Source organism: Pinus tabuliformis, chromosome 1_2, assembly GCF_031772625.1.
Source record: "Pinus tabuliformis cultivar Carrire ecotype Pingquan chromosome 1_2, CPIR1, whole genome shotgun sequence".
Taxonomy (NCBI): Eukaryota; Viridiplantae; Streptophyta; class Pinopsida; order Pinales; family Pinaceae; genus Pinus; species Pinus tabuliformis.
In genome coordinates, this window is record NC_142298.1 from 642,779,597 (window position 1) to 642,797,914 (window position 18,318).

An 18,318-nucleotide genomic window follows, 5' to 3' on the forward strand; every position below is an offset into this window, starting at 1 on the left:
TGTTGAATTTGTGAGCCTCTGAATATGGCATGCTTTCTCGTTCAAAACTGCTAGACTCGTGGTATGTACTCTTTATTTATTGCTAGACTCGTGGTATGTACTCTTTATTTATTGATGTCATTAGTTTATTGTAAAACCTGAAAAATACTTACAATTTATGTAAAATTTGATATGGTATACAACCCCTCACGAAATTTTGAAGTAAATTAAGGTGTGGTTGCTTTTGAATTAGTTTTTACCCCAAGTAAATTAAGGCGTGGTTTCTTTTGAATTTATTTTTACTCTACTGCAGTGTTGAATTTGTTAGCCTCTGAATATGACATGATTTCTCGTTCAAAACTACTAAATTGGTGATACTAGTGGTATCAACCTATGAGGTATGTACTCTTTATTTATTGTAAAACCTAAAAAATACATACAAGTTATGTCAAATTTGATATGGTATACAGTCCCTCAGGAAATTTTGAAGTAAGTTAAAGCGTGGTTGCTTTATTTACTTATGTAGTTAGTTATTGTAAAACTTGAAAAATACTTACAAGTTATACGTAAATTTTGATATGGTATACAACCCTTCACGAAATTTTGAAGTAAATTAAGGCGTGATTTTTTCCAACCAGCTTAGGGAGCCCCCAAGGAAATTTTGAGGTAAATTAATACGTGATTTCTTCCAACCAGGTTGGCGAGCAGCTAATCTATTATGTGTTTTGTAGTTTTATGTTATTTGGTAATTTTCGGAAGTTGAGGATTTTGAATTTTCAAAATTGCAGTGGATAGATCAAAATAGGTTTAATTTTATTTGGTAGTTTTCTAGAATGGGAAGTTGAAGATTTTGAATTTTCAAAATTAGAATAGATAAAAGGTTTCTAAGATATCAGATTTATTTATGAACCAAAATTTTAAAAACATTTTCTTTGATTTCTCTCAAATTTTTTGCATGATGTTCTCGCAATTGTTTTAAAAAGATTTTTAGGTTTACAACCTTGTTAAATAAGGAACTTCATAACTAAGGAGCCTGCCCAAGACTTAGTAATATATCCAAATTCATGGTATGTTAAATCTATTTATTTTGTTTGTTGACTTCTATAATGATAGATTTGTTTGAGTATAGTAGTGAGGTGCACAACAATAAATGACTTCTCCTAAAATCCTCATGATTGATTAAAAACTAATTGTTGTGTTGTATTTTTATTTTTATTTAATTAATTTAAAAAAATGAAACCCAAATATTTGTTTTCTATTTTTAGTGAGGCATCTTATTTTTTTGGATCTGGAAATTATAATAAAAATAGTTTGAAAACTAACTAATGTCAGTTGTATTTTTATTTTTATTTACTTAAGTTAAAAAAATGGAAAACAAATATTTCTTTTTAATTTTAATCAAACTCATTCTATATTTTTGGATCTAGCAATTGTAATAAAAATAGAATTCGAGTATTTTAGTGAGGGGAGATTGAAAAATTTCATATATAATATATGTATAGACTAGAATAAGTTAAAAATAATGTTTCCAGCTCGAAAAATGTATATACTTTTAGACCAAAATATGCTAAAAATAATGTTTCGGGGTTAAATGTTTGAACATTTTGTCCGCTGTACGTTGTTGCAGATGTGTTGTTATGGTAAAACTACATAAAATATTACAGAAAAATGAAAAATGTGCGCGATTACATAAAATATTACACAAGAATGAAAAATTTGTTAATTGTTAATGGTTAAATTTGTTAATGTGATCTCATAGAAAAATATTGCTTGATAATCATAATATGAATTTCACTTGTATTGGTTAGGGATTATTCATTTTTAGAATAATCTCGAAAATTAAGCATTCATTCCTCATTAAAGGCGGTAAATAATAAAGCTATTATAAAGGGATATGTTGTAATTTTTGTAAAATTTATTATTTAGGATTGAAAATGCTTTTTACATTTTAAAATAGGATTAGTTAAAATGATATATGTGTATTCATTATCATTGTTGGTAACTTTTCATTATTAGTGCGAAGAAATTTTGTAACTTAGTAATACATATAAAAATTATTTAATAATTAATTTTAAATATAGTTTTAAATATTTCAAACTAGTATAGTTATATAAATTAATTCATTAATAAATATTAATAGTCATTAAAAACGGTTATGTGCTATTTAATTTATCAATAACAGTTTAAATTATGTAATGTTGAGAGTGGAGATCTCAAACACCACATAAGTTTTGGAATAGAAAAAGTGTTTGGAAACTTTTAATTTCATAAGTTAGAATGTGTATGCTAATAGAAATATTCACAAACTATTAAGTCCAAACCATTCATATATATATATAAAATAAAAATTCTTGAAAACCATACCTAAGTATTGCTGGAAACCTTGAAGAATATTGAGAGAGGGAGGGGGCAGAGTGTGGCGGGGAAGGTCATGAATCATTATTGTGACTTATAAACTATTTTACCATTTTTTTGTATTTTTTATCAGAAACCTTGATTCATGCATTCATTAGCAGCATAACAGATAACAAGATCTATGCATAAGTATGAACCATAAACAAAAGATCTAAGCACATAACCATGAGAACATCAAAGCAAGTAACCATAATAACAACCATAAAAAATATCACACATAAGGGGCACCAGATGTAAGGTGGGAACCCAAAGGGAGAAAACCATCATCCAATGTTTTCCTTTGCTCTTCTATTATTATAAAATTCTTCTTTTACATAGTCATCGGGAACCACTAGTGCGCAAGCTAGAACTTGTCAAACATGTGAGATGTTACTCACTCTAGGAAACAACCTGTATGGACTTTGCAGGCCACCACCAGCAGTAAGCCATGACTCCCTCAACTTTGCAAGAAACCACTTATCGGAACCCACCACTCCCAATAAGTGTTACCCAACCACCACTGAATGGAAGCCACCACTCCCAAGTTCTTAGGATACTACGTGAAGGATGTTGCTACACCCTTAATATGCAAGACACCACTTGTTCACTCAAGACCCTAACCTTCAAGCTCTTTCATTGACCATGTTTCACAACATTTCATACTGCATCCACAATTTCTTCATTCAAACACTTCTGAGGTTCATTTCATAAATTTTCATACTAGACTCACATTAACCACTATGCTCATACAATCGAATGAAAGCTATAATACAACAACCAATTTGCATATAAAACTATGGAACACAATCTCAGCCACAATCAATACATCACCTCAACACAGTCAATCTCCTATGGAACTCAAACACCACAGAAACATACAATAATAATCTAAACTTCACACTCAGCCATCACTGCCATACTCTAGCAGACAAATAATACATATCCAAAGACACTACAATAATAAAATCTCCAATGGAACCAGTGCAACACAAACATATTAGTAATCTGAACTCTGATCCAAAGTCTCTACTAAAGCAACTACAACAATATCCTCCTATCCATATCAACAACATAATATTCGGAGCAATATAATCTACATCACAAACATGTTAAGCACATAGAAATACAATAACTCCATCATCCTCTAAAATATGCTTCAAATTTGAGCTCTGATATGCGCATTATCTCTGTAATACTATAGCTAACATTCTCTCTCAATCCAACCCCTGTATTGCACACTCTCTATCAGTAATGGAAGATGAAATCAATACTCAATAATACTCCTCATCATATTTGACTTGATCACCTTCAAGAATGAAGATTAACTCAAGTCGAATTTATCTACCAAATGACATGGGCAAAAACCATAGTAAATGCCCTTGGAATTCACTAGAGTGTGCATAGAATCGAGGAAATGCAATCTAGGAGTAACACAAGTTGTCCATTGGAAAAGTGAGTTATAACAAAGGTTTCTCTATTGTGAGTTACCCTATTTTTCAGCCCAAAACTCAATCAAACCCTAGTGAATCTTCTCCAAACCTCTAACACACCTTCTCCAACACCTACCGAACTTATCCAATCCTACCAAACTTATCCAATCCTTGAAAAGTCTCAATAACACCTCCCTATTCTCTGTAAACCTTCCTCAACCAATCATGAGAGTCACCACATGTAAGTGTTTCTTTAACTCCATTTGTAGCTCAGCTTCATAACCATAAAACTGTAAACATCATAGAAGCATGAAACTCATACATTTATTAACATTAATGGAAACTCTACAATGCCAATTGTGTTAAAACATTCACAAATATATATATATATATCTATATCTATATATATATATATATATATATATATATATATATATATATATATAATTTCCCCGTATAACTCTGTATATAAAGGAAATAGAAGCGACTGGTTTGAATGGACTATTGTGGATAAAAATAACATTGAGATGTATGTCAAAAGTAGAGAAACAAAATAAGTATAAAAATTCATGTATATATATGTATATATATATATATATATATATATATATATATATATATATATATATATATATATATATATATATATATATCTATATATATATATATATATATATATATATATATATATATATATATATATGACCATTCGGATGCTTTCGTAGCCAAGTCCATAAAAGGAACTTTGAGATATACGTTGAAAATAGAAAAATAAAGCGTGTGGTACAATTGTGGATGACAAGCGCTGCAAAAGGAAAATCTATATATACTTTATTCTTTGTCTGTGCTGATTGCCAGAAATAGTTAGAGCTTCACACCTCCGTTATGAAGCTCGATCAGAGAAGACAGACTGGAATTTATATTCATTACCCGCAAAAAATTGCGCAGTTGAGGAATATTATAGAATCTTACACAACTCTTCCAGGGAATCTCACTTTCTGTGAATTTGATAAACCCATGCAAAAAGACATTTTTGAGCATTGTAGAAATTATAAAACTATATGTCAATGGCATTAGCTTTAATATAGATTTTAAGATTTTGAACTTCAAATATTGGAGCTTCCACTAAGACAAGAAAACGCTAAAGAAAAAAAAAAAACAAAACATCTTGTTCTAAAATCTTCAAGTAAAAGAATCTTGACAGTGAAAGATCTAACCACGAAAACAAAATAAAGAAAGTAAAGTGAAAAGAAATTTGATTTTTTTTTAAATGGAGGTGAAATTTTGAATTTTTTTAAATGGAGGTCGATCATGCGAAAGGCGAGATGATGACGGTACAGTCTGAATAAGGTTCAAAAATATAAATGGATAAAGCATAGGATCAAAGGTGATTTCGGCGAGGTATTCATCCCAGATATTTGCGATGACAGAAACGTAGGGATTCGTGCTGCAGAGGCTGCCTTTGATCCCTTCTTTGAAGAAAGAATCTTCTAAATTGTTTCTCTATTAAACGTAGGAATTTGTGCTGCATGTTTTGATATTTGATTGCTGTGAACTAGCTGTATAATGAGAAACAGTATGTTGCATACTATTAATTTCGGACCTGGAAGAAAAAATTTATTCTTAGTATGTTTTTAATGGAAGCAGGAAATAAGTGATTGTAGCTTGTTCCAATTGTGTAACTATTCTTTTGATTGTAGCTTGTTCCAATTGTGTAACTATTCTTTCTCCCAGCTGAGCACGTCACCCGATCTCCTAGATCTCCACAACATAGGTAGGGCAGGTTGTTTCCCCGGTATATACCTACTGGGCCTGTCGGTTGTTGGGGTTCGGGTTCGGTTGAGCAGGAATTTGGGGTTGTCTCGGAGGAGCAGGAGGTAATGGTTGTGGTTGAGCTGGTGGTAGAGGCAAAATGGCGGGAGGAGTGTTGTACTGGGGCCTCCACCCCATTTGAGGTGCATTCTAATGAGGTTGTGGCTGGACATGTGAGTGAAACGAATGAGTAGTGGGCTGAGTATGGTATTGAGGTGGGTAAGAATATGGAGGAGGCACAAACCAGGGAGGATGAGCAGGGGGCCCCCAAGAGGGCATAGGAGCAGATTGGTTGGGGCTATAATAAGCTTGGGATGTCCCTTGCATACCCTGCTGGTAGGGTCTAGGTCCATGCGGCCTTCTTTGATTGAGGAGGTAGAGAGGTTCAGTGGGTGCCTCAGTTTTTTGGTACATGGCCTTAAACCCAGGTAAGGTTGGGCATTGGTTTGTGGGGTGGTTCTCCTCACAAACGAAGCATACCTCTACCGAGTGTAAGGGACACTCGTTCTTACGGTGCTTCCTTATACACCTAGGATAGAAGATGGCCAAAGCCCTCTCAGCTTCCTCTTTCTTTTGCTGGATCTGGAATGTATCAAGTTGCATGGCAATGGTCTGTCTCACCTCACTTTTGAGGTCCTCCAGCTGATTAACAAACTCATGCTTGGAGAAAGTAGTACTAGCTGAAAGGGGGTTTCCCCTACCTCTTTTCCGAGCCGCCCTAGAGTGATTTCTAAACACAGTCTTTATATCCTCGTAAGGTAGTTGGTAGATGTCTCCTCCAGCTAGCATGTGAAGGGTATCTAGGAGGTCTTCAGGGACTCCTCGGAGCAGGACCAACTTGAGAGATTCAGGGTCAAGTGTGCACCTGGCCCTTTTATAGCTAAGTTGGAATCTTTCCTCATAATCTTCTAAAGACTCCTCATTTCCCATGGTCATCCAAAAGATCTCTCCCTTGGCTTCCTTGGACCTACAGTAATCCCAGTATTTGGTATTGAAAGCTTGCTGCATCTGAGCCCAAGTGGTGATACTATTTCCAGGTAATCCCATGAACCAGCGTAATGCTGCATCCTTGAGAGTAGAGGGAAAGAGTTTCAGTTTTTGCTCATCTTCTGTATAGTCATAGGTTCGACAAAGGACAGCAAACTCAAACAGGAAGGTATCAGGGTCTTCAGTAGTCAATCCATGGAAGTGAGGTAAAGCGGAGGGGCTTATGTTTTTCATTTTCATGTCTCCATTGGTCTCTCGGATGGGAAAGGCACCTTCTATTCTCTCATCTTCTCTTCCATCTTCAGCCATGGCTTCAGGTTGGATGGTTTCTAACTCTTCTTCTGGTATAGGATCTTCGTATGTCACAGGAGGCTCACCTATAAGTTCTTCTGGATCACTGTCACCAAAGAAGAGAGAAGGGTGACTCAATGAAGTGGTGGGGGTGTTGGGTAGGAATTTGCCAGTTTTATCTCTGTTCCTACGAGGCATGAAATGGAAAGGCTTTTGATTGCTTTTTGCTTTTTCTGCTTGTACCTGCAAAACTGAAATAGATTGAATTGCAACTAACTATCTTGCTAAAATGAAAATGCGGAATTGAAATTAAAGTAGGAAAGGACTAATCTATTTTTCTCAAATGAAATTGCAGGAATGAAATGCTAATCTACGCTTGCAGAATTGAAATGCTAATCTATGCTTGCAGAATTGAAATTGCTAGTCTACGCTTGTAGAATTGAAATTGCTAATCTATGCTTGCAGAATTGAAATTGCTAATCTATGAAAGCAGGAAATATCTATTTTACTTTTGTAGAAATGAAATTACAGAATGGAAATGAAATGAACTATTTGGCAGAAGGCGAGTGTGGAAAAATAGAAGAAAAGCAACAATCACCAATACTCTGACGCTTCCCCGGCAACGACGCCAAAAAGATGGTGGGCCCCAGTATTGTAGCAATAATGCTACAACTCCTGGAACTCCCTTCTTTAATTTTATCAACCCGGTAGTTCGTAACAAACTTGGAAGCAACGGTGCTGTATGCACAAGTACTAGCTGTTGCCACAGCTGTCAATTGGTCAGCTGGCACAAGTCTGCTAGGGGCTCAAGCCAACTTCTATGAGCTCTTAGAAGAATCTTTTTAACTGATGGATGGAAGCTAACTCAAAGGAAGCTAATCTACTTGTGGAAAGAACTGAAAGCCAAAAAAGAGATGCAAACCCTAGCAAACCCTAATTCTACCAGCTAGGCCTACTGACGCAAAGGAGAGCATGCAAACTACTGAAAGAGATGCCATTACTTCTATGAAGGTAAAATACATGTGTCTAGACTACCTCTATTTGAAGAAAACATCTTTTTGTATTTTTGACTAAGTTATTAGAATTATCATGCTTGTGCTTTTAACTGGCTTTTCACTGTGCAGGGGTGGATCAAGGAGGAGAAATGCTTGGAAAAGGTTGGGATGGTACAGAGAGGGTCTAAGGAGCCCCTAACACTCTTCCAGAGAGTTTCACAAAGTTTGGTTGCCAAAAAACCTTGTTTGTGAGCTTCTACAGGAAGTCTGCAAGGGTTCTACAGGATGTTTCAGGAGTTTCTGCAGGATGTTCAGAAATTTCTACAGGATATTTTAAAATTGGATTTTGGAGGATGGGTGAGTGAGGTAAGGTGCATGAATGGATAGGGAGGTAGGGTAGGGGTCTGAGATGACCCAGCAACTGATGGATGAAGTGATGAGAGGGTGTGGAGAGCTAACTTGTCTTAAGGAAGACTAAGGCAATGGAAGAGCAAGAAGGTAGGGTTACATGGACAGAAGAGGAGTTGTGAGACGAGGAAGCTGACTAGGAGATGGAGCAGCTGGCCTGGACGAAGCTTAGGTGGATGAGAGAAAGATGGATAAGCCCTGCACGGTGAGCACTTAACTGAATCAACCAAATCCTGCATACAACCGAAATCTTAGCTAATCTATTCAAACTATCAATGAAACGAATGAACAACAGCTTTATTCCCAAAGAAAACCATGTACAACACTTAATCAAAGGAACATCTAAAAAGGTCTAAATGCATGACTAATTTCTACAAATGAAAAACATTACACCAATGATTGCATGGCCAAGCAAACTAGTGTTTTTGTTGAGCAGCACTGGCTCCACAATTCCAGCCCCTGATCCAATAAGGGAGAGGTGAAACTGAGAGTGCAGGCAACCCTTTTATGGAGCTTTTATCAATCTTTGTCTTATCAATCTATTCTATACGTCCGAAGTAATTCTATTCATCAACAGTATCCTACTTAACCAACACAACTAAATCTTAGCTCAACAAACTTCGTTCAGATGCATAAAAGGAAAATCACAGTGCGGAAAGGAAAGATAACAATACAAATAAGGAGGTCCTAGGCTCTCAGGTTGGGCCCAACCCTGAGAGCTATGGCTCCTATAAAAACCTCAGAGCCGATATCAAATCTGACTGCTTCCCATTATCAAAAAATAATCATAAGTCAAGAGTTATGCCAATAATGGCTACAAAAGAACAAAACAGAGCTAGCAGCACGTAGTGCAGAATGTGAAAGAATTTTTCAAAAGTCCTTTTCGAAGGTTGGAGCCTTATCATTTATACACTACGAGGCCCTGGTTGGCCTCCTAAGTTTATGGGACTTGGCTGCCCAAACTGTGAGTGAACAGCTCCTTCCAAGAAATCTGCTTGGCTGCCTTCTAGATTCGGTTTTGGTGGCCTTTGGAGCTCGGAGTTGGGGGTGAAGATCCCGAGGGAGGTTATTTAATGGCATAGACAAACCCCCTGTGAATCCTCAACCCAAGCTTGGTTGTCTCCTAGCCCATGTCTGCTCAGTTTTGCTTCAACATGTGTCAAAAAATCCTACAATGAGCACGTGTTAGCCACCTAGGAATAGTGACTACCCTTATTTGTACAAATGACATAAACATACTAGAAAATAATGCATAAGTTATGAAAAATGAAGGATTGAACAAGGGTTGTTAGGCCAAATGAGCCCAAAATGTTACCAAATTTGGGGCTCATCAGTGGAGTGTATAGAAGCATTCATAGAATTAGGTGGACTGCAGTAACACCTGAAGACAGGTCTCAGATGACTGATCATCTCTGAGTGGAAAATAGGGTTGGCGCGGTTTCGTCGCGAACAGTCGCGCCATTTTTGAGCGGAACGAAGGGTTGGCGTGATTTATTAAGAAACAGTAGTGCCATTTGGCGCGGTTTTGAGAGATATAGTCGTGCCAGTGCACTAGAAAGTGCTATTGGCGCGGAAAATCAAGTCTTAATCGCGCCAATTTCGCAAGATGCATTGCTTTTTTTTCAGAGCGAGTATTTCGCCGTCGAGAAGCGCCAGCCTCTTTCTCTTTGGAAAATCTGTAATTTTTTTGCAGATCGATTTTTCTCGGTGGTGGCGCATTCGAGTTCCTGATCTGTTCGGTGGCAGCAGATCGGATTTGCCCGGTGGTGGCGCATTGGAGTTCATGATCTGTTCGGTGGTAGCAGATCGGAGTTGCCCAGTGGTAGTGCATTGGAGTTCCTGATCTACTCGGTGGCAGCAGATCGGATTTTCCCAGTGGTGGTGCATTGGAGTTCCTGATCTACTCGGTGGCAGCAGATCAGATTTGCCTGGTGGTGGCGCATTGGAGTTCCTGATCTGTTCGGTGGCAATAGATCGGATTTTCCTGGTGGTGGCGCATTGGAGTTCCTGATCTGTTTGGTGGTAGCAGATCGGATTTGCACGGTGGCCGCGCATTGGAGTTCCTAATCTGTTCGGTGGTAGCATATCGGATTTGCCCGGTGGTGGAACATTGGAGTTCCTGATCTGTTTGGTGGTAGCAGATCGGACTTTCCCAGTGGTGGCTCATTGCAGACTTATTCATTAGAGGATCAGAAATTTTATCAGTCCAATATGAATAACAGTGATGAGTACTCTCTTAAGCCAGAAAAGACGTGGTCTATTATCAGGCCAGTAGATTATTTGCTCAGGGAGCAGCAGCTACTGTTTATTTTGATAGGAATCGCCATCGCATCGACTTTCTTTATCCTTCAGCCTGGTTTTTTGGCTTCTAATGTTAATGAAAATGGAAGGTTTGTGCCCGAAAAACCTCATCGGGTTGTTTATGAGATGGCTGTTTCTCGGTTTGCGCAGTATCATTCAGGTTCGATGGTGAATTCGGGGGCTAAAGTGCCCCTAGGTTTGAAGAGAAAGTCCCTGCGAGTTGTCGTGATGCGTGGAGCTGGCTTTGTTGGCAGTCATCTACATGACAGGCTCATGGCAAGGGGCGACAGTGTTATTGTTGTCGACAATTTCTTCACAGGAAGGAAGGAGAATGTTTTGCATCATTTTGGCAATCCGAGGTTTGAACGGATAAGGCATGATGTTGTGGAACCCTTATTGTTGGAGGCTTGCCCCACTTCCCCTATGCATTACAAACACAATCCTGTGAAGAATGTCAAAACTAATGATGTGGGAATCTTGAACATATCCAGATGTGCCAAGCGTGTTGGGGCAAATGTTGAGGTTCGGATTGCTCAAATTTTCAATACATATGGTCCGCGAATGTGCCGTGATGATGGTCGGGTTGCAAGTAATTTTGTTGCTCATGCTTGGCATAATGAGCCTTTGACAGTCTATGGAAATGGGGAACAAACACGAAGCTTCCAGTTCGTTTCTGATCTGGTTGAAGGCCTTATGCGACTTATGGAGGGCGAACATGTTGGTCCTTTCAATCTTGGGAATCCTGGGGAATTTACAATGTTAGAACTAGAACAAGTTGAAGAAGGAAAGGATGACTCTAACAGTGATTGGGACATTCCATTGCTAATGGAAGAAAACAGTAAGGAAGATGAAGAGCAAGAGCAGAAACAAGAAGAAGAAGTAACAGGAAATGTAATCAATAATGCAAGCCCAGGAAAGGCTGAAATAGACAGATTTGAGGTAAGTCCCCTACCAAGGAGATCAAGTAGGAATACTCGATTACCTTCTAAATTGAAAGACTATGCATTAATGTCAAAGTTTTTAAACATTGTAAAACCTGCAAATTATGAGGAAGCAAGTAAATCTGATGCATGGAGGGCTGCAATGTATGAGGAAATAGAATCAATAAATAGAAACCATACTTGGGATTTGGTTGAATTGCTTGAAGGTAAAACCCCCATAGCATGCAAATGGTTGTATAAACCAAAAATAAATGCAGATGGGAGTATAGAAAAACTTAAAGCTAGACTGGTAGCAAAGGGTTACTCACAGCAAGAGGGAATAGATTTCGATGACACCTTTGCTCCTGTAGCCAAATTAAAAACCATTAGAATGCTAATTTCCTTAGCAACAAAACACAAATGGCATCTACACCAGCTAGACGTTAAGTCTGCATTTCTGAATGGTGACTTGAAGGAATAAATTTATTTAGTATAGCCTGAAGGTTTTGTGAAAAAGGAGCAGGAACATCTTGTGTGTAAATTGAAAAAGGTACTTTATGGTTTAAAACAGGCACCCAGGTTGTGCTATGAGAAAATTGACTCATTTTTTGTACAGCATGGCTTTCATAGGAGCTTGAATGATCCAAATCTGTATACCAAGTTTAATAAACAGAGGCAAATTATTTTGATTTCTTTGTATGTAGATGATATGATCATAACAGGTAATGCTAACAATCTGATCAAAGAAATCAGATGTCACAAGTGTATGAGATGGAAAGACCTCGGAAACCTTCATTATTGCTTGGGATTGGAGGTATGGAAAGACTCTGGACAAACTTTTCTTACTCAAGGGAAGTATGCCAGAAGTTTGCTGGAAAGGTTCGGAATGGAGCAATGCAGATCAACAACAACACCATTACAGCAGAACTTAAAGTTGAGTAGTGACGACGGTACTAAAGAGGTGGATGCAACCATGTACAGACAGCCAGTTGGCAGTTTGATATATCTGACTACAACTAGACCATATTTGGCATATTCTGTTAATGTGTTGAGCCAGTTCATGTCAAAACCACTCGAAAGTCACTAGGTCGCAGCAAAAATTGTGTTGAGGTATCTTAGTGGTACTAGTAATTATGGCATTTTGTACACTGACACTTCTGATGTTATTCTAGCAGGTTTTTCAGATTCTGATTAGGTAGGTAACTTGGATGATCGAAGATCTATCACAGGTTATGCATTCAGCATTGGATCTAGGGTCATAGCATGGAGCAGCAAAAAGCAGTGCACTGTAGCTCTGCTTCATCGAGAGAAACTACTGTCAAAAGAGATATGTGTTGAATATTGTAAAACTTGTGATAACGTGGCTGATATTTTTACTAAGCCTCTTGGGCGTGTAAAGTTTGAATTGTTTAGAGGGATGTTAGGAGTTCAGGATAATCCTTTCTCCATTAAGGGGGGGAGTTGAAAATAATTAATATTATTTTGTATTAATAGAGAAATGGTTACACCAATTGTAACATATCTCCTTAATTTAGGATTTGTTCCTAGAGTTTAGGAGTTTGGTTGCAACTTCCTGATCTCTAGTAATGTACTTAATGATGTAATTTCTCATTTGATGGATGTAGAGTGTACAGAGAGAGTTCTCTTTGTTTGAGTGCAGTCTCCAGGTGCAATACTCACCTGTGAGGTGCAACTCCTTCTTTTTCAATTCAAGTTTGATTTTTATCTCTACGTAAAACAGTAGCGCTCGACCAATGAATTTCTCTTCATTCGCAACCTTCGAATAAAGGCGATTATCTGTCCAAAATAATCAAATAGCAGTGTCCACAGATCATTTATCCACGAGGCCTCACAACTTTCCACAGAAATGCCTTCGTTTAGCTGATATCTTGTTTCAAAAAGACCCATTAGTATCCTCATAGAAATAGCCTCAATGCAGTTGTTTACAATACGCATTTCTTTAGACAAGGGATGAAATTTTTTATAGTTTCAGAGAACTTGAAGCTCGTATTCTTGGTTTTTTTTAGTATTACCTGATTGAAATAAAACTCACTTTATTTGCAAAGATAACCTCTGCAATACTCTTTTGTCATATCCAAAAACTCAGATGTGCATCTTAGAGTAGCAATGCTGAAAGGATTCATGAGGATCGAGGAACCATAACAGTAAGCTTCTATCGTTTCAAAAAATTTCGCCCCGCCGGGGAAGGCTTGTGGGAGATAAATCTCATTCCCTTCTATTAGTTTCCACTTCAAGGAATTGCTTCTTGAAACCAAGGGAAACTAGCCATTCAAAACAATAACAAAAGATAAGGACGTTAAAATCTTTTGTTTCCAGCATTACAAAAAGTTAGTGTTCAGAACAACTTAATGAAATTGAAATTCAGTCCATTTTGAGCTGAAAATAAACTTGTGAATCTTGAAACTATGGCCTTTATTGTACACTATAACAATTATTGGAAACCCTGTGGTTTCACCCCATCACCAGACGCGTCGTCGTAGAATATCTTGATTAACTGCATATGAAGTGTCATAATGGTCGTTTTTGAGTAAAATGTAGGCGCCACCATTGGGGAAAGCCAGATTCTTGCCATTGTGGCCTGTGTTATTAATCGCATCCCCTAAAGAGTTTGATGAACAATGGTTTCTTCATGATCTTCATATATGGTATCCACAACACCAACTCACCAATGGATTAAAAATCCTCACGGGAGATGATCATATCGTCCATGTCAACTGATGGCAATAAATCTTTTAAAAACATACAAAATCTTGGAGACGCATGGTTGCAATATGCAGGGGCCTTTCACATCGTTGGAATTTTGTTTTGGTGGAAAAAATCTTATAATCCTATTTTGCTCTGAATGCAGCCACATAGCAATTTCGAAGCTTATTCTAGTTGGTTGTGATTGCATGTAGGTTGCATCAGGATTGACATGGAAAACAGAGTTAAATGAATGAATTGAGCCACTCCCTCACACCTCTCATTATCATGTATTTATGGCGTTTGTGCGCCTATTGAATGTCATATCGTTGCCCTGCAATGATTTTATTTCACTTGTTTAGACATGGTCCCTTGTTTTGAGTCCTAACCTTTTTTTTTGCACGCAAAGCTAGATTAACCAGATTTACAAGGTATCTGATATTCATATGTAGGCTATGTGGGTGAATATGCAGTTAAGTAACTCCCGAAATTCGTGACAGGTCAAGTCTACCCGCTAGACTTCGCTGACATTTACGACTGTGACTATATATTGGAAATTTCCTTAGTTTAATGGGAAAGGGTATAAATGACGTTTTGATAAAAATATCAACCGTCAATAATATGTTTTGCACAACTAGAAACACGTCGAGAGAAAAGGTCATTAAAAAATTATGAACGTCAAATACGGAAAAAATGCCCTATGATGGGCAAAATTCCCATCAAATGCGAAAATCTCCCATGGACAATCATTTCCACGAGTAACAGCATGTCCATCAGACTTGTGGACATATAATAAAAAGAAAAGAAAGAAAACGTGTTTATATATATATATATATAGCATGTTTATAATAAACTATGTTCATATATCAAAAAGAAAATTTGATATATATAAATATATTGAGAAATTAAAAAGAAATTCTTGATTTACAGATAAATAAAAACTAATGAAAGGGAGCCCTAAAAATTACTAATGAAAAAGAGCCATTAGCCTACCAAACTTGGAGTTGCTTAGGTTGTTTAAGCTGTAAACGATTTGACTATTCGAGTAAATAACATGAATAAATAAGATGTGGTGTAATAGTTAAGTGGGGATATTTTTCCTTTACAAATTTTATGGTCGATAAACAAGACTATATATACTTGAGAGCGACTCCAAACAAAATTACTTTAATTGAAAAAAAAAAATATAATAAAAAATACAAAAATAACCAACATAATAATTTTTTTTTCATAAAAGCTCACATAATAATATGTATGCATAGCGACAATCAATCTAGTTGTATTGTAATTTACAAATACAATCAATCCACTGAACTTAAATATCAATGTAGAGCACAGCAACGGTTGGGATGAATTATGCCATTCTTGATATCTATGCGATTCTTGATATTTGAAGCTGAGAGTCCTAACACTAGTTTTTTTTAATTTTCCGCGGGATAATATGCAAAGCAAATAATGTGAACATCATTTCCATCTTCTGTTTCCATCAAAATTGAAGTCATAGAATATGGAAATGATGAACACAATATTTACTACTATTGCACTTTTCATGATCATCACAACGTTTCTTGCATGCATAGTTTCAGCACCTTCAAACCAAATCGTGTCTTTGAGTAGAGCACATGTAACAATTATATGACGAACATCCATTAGGGTACAACTAATGTTACAACACGAAGGATGAAAAGGGGAGCGATGGGAAGGCGGAGGGTTCGAACGCGGGTCTGGATGGAGCCAGGTCCTGACTGAACAGGGCTAGGGTCACCATTGGGCGCGTCGACCGGAGGAAGGGAGTAAGACGCTCAGGGGTACACAGTAACCAGTAAAGGAGGAACGGGCAGCTGGAGGTAATATTTTATTGGTTTGGGCGGACAGCTGGGAATAAGGGTTAAAACTTTTTGACCTCAGCGCTGGCGGTAAACCCGTTTTCGTTTCTACCCTGTGATCCGCTTTTGTAACTATGGTAAAATCCAAGGAGCTCGTGGATTTGGACCCGGTTATGGAAGACATACTGTCAGTTTGGGGTAAAGACCCGACAGCAAAAAACATTGAAAGGTACTTTGGAGAGACTGGGTCATGCAGAACTGGAGCCCTTTCGCCAGAATCGCACAGAATTCATCAATCGTTCATCCAACTGACCCAAGGATATGACGAGAACGAGTTTCTACATCAAGATTTCCTCGGCGCACAGCAACCAGCCAGCCCAGGTGAAGGATCTCTGCATGCAAGCTTCCGTCACTCGAGCCATGGCAGTAAAGGGAAATTGCCCTTTGAAGAGCCAGTGTTATCCGGGGGCCTAGAAGACATTGTCAATTTCATTACAAGTGCAGAGCGGACGGGTGAGAAAAAGGCCGGAAGAGTCTCAGCTATAACAAGGGTTTCCATTGGGAAAGAACAGGGCGCCCCAAAAGGATATGGAGGTCGGCCGGAAAAAGCGATAGCAGCATCCTCAGATCCACAAGTGGAAACTCATGCAGAGGTCCCGGGCTTTCAGGTAACCCTTCCTCCTACTGATAATTCTTTCCGAGAGGCTGAGGATCTTCCTTTTTCTCATACACCTGAGTCAGGGTTCAATCTTTCAAACCCTTGTTCACAAAGGGCCGAAGTAAATAGAGAGGTTCGGGAGGAGGATATTGGCGGGAGGAAAAGAGGTGAGAAGCGGAAAAAACAAAGACCCATTGGCGAGCAGGAGTTGGAAGGGAATTTGGTCTTGGGGATGGAGGTGAGCATTGAAGAATCTTTGGAGGTGGCCGACTGCACAGTGGTGGGCAGGGCGAGAGGGAAGAAATTTTCTTCTAGTTTTCTGCAAGAATGGGGAGAAAAGAACTGGATGGTAGGAGAAGAAAGGGCTTTCAAAGCCTCAACCCTGGCAAAAGGTTGGTTTTTGTTCAGATTTGAGAGTAAAGATGCGGCTGATTGGGTGATTGCAAGGAATTGGGTGATTGGGAACATCCCTATCCTCTTGAAGAAATGGACACCGCTGTTTGATGCAGGCCATGAGAAAACCGATGTCTACCCTGTCTGGGTCAGGGCTCCTGGTTTGCCCTATTTCTTATGGACGGAAGCAGTGTTCAAAGCTATAGGGGATAGACTGGGAAATTTTCTGGAAGCTGACATGACCTTCAAACAAACTCGAAACCAAGCCATGGCTCGAATACTAGTCAGCTTAAACCCCGGCAAAGGACTTGCAAAGAAGATAAACCTGCAATACAAGGATATGGTTTTCGAGCAGATATTGGACTACGAATATCTGCCCTTCAGGTGTCACAGGTGTCACGAGTACGAGCATCTGGCAAAGGAATGCCCTCTTGGAAGGCGAAGGCGGAGATTTCAAAAGGCGCCGGCTCAGTGGGAGAACGTTTACAGTCCTTTCCAACATTTTCAAGGTCAGAACCTCCCATCTGATCTGAATGATGCTGATAAGGAGACAGTAGCCCAGATGGAAGTGCTGCCGACGGAACATGCTCATCAGGACAATCAGGTCACCTCGACGGACAAGGAAATAGACCTGGAGAAAGCCTCCGCAAAGGAACAGCTACCTGAAAGGACGTCGCAACCATCTGAAGGAGTAATGGGTATGTGTTCTGATTCATCCATTCCTCCAGTTCATATTGCTGAATCCATGGATGTTTGTATGGAACATTCCCCTTCGAATAATTTTGTTTCTTTAAAAATAAAGGATAGTATATTAAATCATGAAGAAATTAAAGAGGGTCTTGGCATAGAAGATATCTCGGCCGCCTTACCCTCCCTTGATCTGAACAGTGAAGGTGTTTCTAATGATCCTGGGCCCTCGGCTCCTCTCCCTTCTTGCCCATACAATCTTCGTTCCCTCGATCAAAAGCCCATCATCCCCGTCTCAGTAGGAGGTATTGGCCCTCTTCCCTCCCAAAGCCAATCTAGGAAAAAAAGAGGTAGAAAATCCAACCTCTCCATGGCGCAGATAAAAGCAAAGTTTGATGTAGCAGATGGAAAACAACAGTCTATCCCAGGGGCACTTAGAGCAGCGCAACCCCCAGAAGAGGTTATCAAATGATCTTGTCCTCATGGAATTGTAGGGGTTTAGCCAGTAAACCCAAAAAACTGGTTTTGCGGGAG

The 18,318-nt window shown here is 38.5% G+C and overlaps 1 pseudogene; it reads left to right on the plus strand.

The window, feature by feature from the left end:
* Positions 1-14,477, plus strand: part of LOC149207301 (UDP-glucuronic acid decarboxylase 2 pseudogene) — an 88,047-nt pseudogene extending 73,570 nt beyond the window's left edge.
* The last annotated feature ends 3,841 nt before the right edge of the window (positions 14,478-18,318 follow it).